The following is a 2,434-nucleotide window of genomic DNA, read 5'->3' as shown; positions in this document are numbered from 1 at the left end:
AAAACTTGTTGCATCATTCCCAAGAAGACTCATGGCTGTACTAGCTCAAAAAGGTGCTTCTACTCAATACTGAGCAAAGGGTCTGACTATTTATGACCATGTGATATTTCAGTTTTTCTTTTTTAATAAATTTGAAAAATTTCTACATTTCTGTTTATTTTCAGTCAAGATGGGGTGCAGAGTGTACTTTAATGAGAAAAATGAACTTTTTAGAATTTACCAAATGGCTGCAATGAAACAAACAGTGAAAAATTTAAAGGGGTCTGAATACTTTCCGTACCCACTGTAGGAGCAAAATAACGGTCCAGCGAGGTTCCCCGGAGGTGTGGCCCAGGGACCGACAGTTAGTGGTACCCTATCCATTCAGGGCGGAGTTGTTGCGAATGGCGCATGAGATTCCGATGGCCGGACATCTAGGGATCACTAAGACCAAGGCCAGAATAGCCCGGCAATTCTAGGCCAAGAATGGGGGCCGAGGCGACTGCCTACTGCCGTTCGTGTGACACCTGTCAGAGGGTGGGGAAGGCGGGGCGGCGTCCCAAAGCCCCACTGGTAACTCCGCCCATCATTGAAGAGCCTTTCAGGAGGGTGGCTGTGGATTTGGTTGGCCTGATGGAAACTCCCAGCAGCTCCGGGAAACGCTTCATACAGACGGTAGTAGTCTATGCCACCCGGGTCCCGGAAGCAGTAGCCTCGTCGTCCATTCGGACCGACAAGGTGGCCACCACCTTACTGGAGATTTTCTTCCGAGTGGGTTTTCCCCAAGAAATGCTCACCCACCGGGGAACACAGTTCATGTCACAGCTGATAGAGTCCCTCTGTAAGTAAATACAGGTGCAACATCTGGTGACGAGCCCATACCACCCACAGACCAACGGCTGTGCAAACTGTTCAATGGCACCCTGAGGCAGATGCTTAAGATGTTGGTCGACTCCCAGGGGCTCGACTGGGAGTGGTACCTCCCACACCTAATTAAAGAGCAGGACCCTGGAATCACACAGTTCTTGGATCCAGCCTATATTACTGTGAGAGACACTCCCACAATAGAAAAATAACAATCTTGGATCAAACTGCTACCTGCTTACCATAGGGCCTGAAAATATATGAATGAATGAAGATTGTGGACTGAAACTCAGTGCAATTTTATTAACTAAAGGTAACCACTAACATAGAAAAATATTATTTTCCATCTCAAAGGTGTAATAGCATTTAACCTTAAAAGAAACCTGACAGGTGATATATGCTGCTCGATCCATGGGCAGCACGTATCAGACACTAGATGTATTATTTCAGCCAGGTATGAGTATCAGGAAATGCAGAGCACAGTGGCAGTGATGTAGCATATTCACAAATCAATATTAAAGAATAAAATATTTGCCATTGGATGATCCAAACAAAATTGTGACCTGCAGAGGGTAAGAGAGATATACGATCTAAATGTTGAGGATGTGGATAGAGTTTTGCAAAGAGTGGTAGGAAATGAATTGTGGGTGAGTTTTGTGCAAAGTTGTGGTTAGCAATTACAAAGAAGACATTTTTAGAGAAAAGTTGAAGGCATTGTTTGGGGTTGCTTCAAACATTTCATTATTTGGTAAAGTCAGACCAATGAAGCAAGAAGGTCCTTAGGAACAGTTGGATTAGCTATTGTGATGGAGTATTTACTGGTCTTCCAGGATTTGTACCTGCTGGGTTGGTTCACACATTAATGTTGTTGGAAGTTTTGAGCGGTAATATCAAAAATGGAATTTTGTTTGTATCCCTGATCTAACACATATAAATGATATTATTATTATTATAGCGCCATTTATTCCATGGCACTTTACATGTGAAAAAGGGGTATATATACAAGAATAATTACAATAATCTTGAATACAATGTGACAGCGACTGGTACAGGAGTAACAGCGAGGACCCTGCCCGTGAGGGCTCACAGTCTACAAGGGATGGGTGAGGATACAGTAGGTGAGGGTAGAGCTGGTCGTGCAGCGGTATTGGTGGAGTGGTGGTTACTGCAGGTTGTAGGCTTGTCGGAAGAGGTAGGTCTTCAGGTTCCTTTTGAAGGTTTCCATGGTCGACGAGAGTCTGATGTGTTGGGGTAGAGAGTTCCAGAGTAGGGGGAAGCACGGGAGAAATCTTGTATGTGATTGTGGGAGGAGGAGATTAGAGGGGAGTAGAAAAGAAGATCTTGTGAGGATCGGAGGTTGCGTGCGGGTATGTAGCGGGAAACTAGGTCAGAGATATATGGAGGAGACAGGTTGTGGATGGCTTTCTATGTCATGGTTAGGGTTTTGAACTGGAGTCTCTGGGCAATGGAGAGCCAGTGAAGAGATTGACAGAGAGAAGAGGCCAGGGAATAGCGGGGGGACAGGTGGATTAGTCGGGCAGCAGAGTTTAGGATGGATTGGAGGGGTGCAAGAGTGTTGGAAGGGAGGCCA

This window comes from Phyllobates terribilis, unplaced genomic scaffold (assembly GCF_046119375.1).
Source record: "Phyllobates terribilis strain yellow unplaced genomic scaffold, ASM4611937v1 Scaffold_4__5_contigs__length_816908805, whole genome shotgun sequence".
Taxonomy (NCBI): Eukaryota; Metazoa; Chordata; class Amphibia; order Anura; family Dendrobatidae; genus Phyllobates; species Phyllobates terribilis.
Note: the sequence above shows the minus strand (reverse complement) of the source record.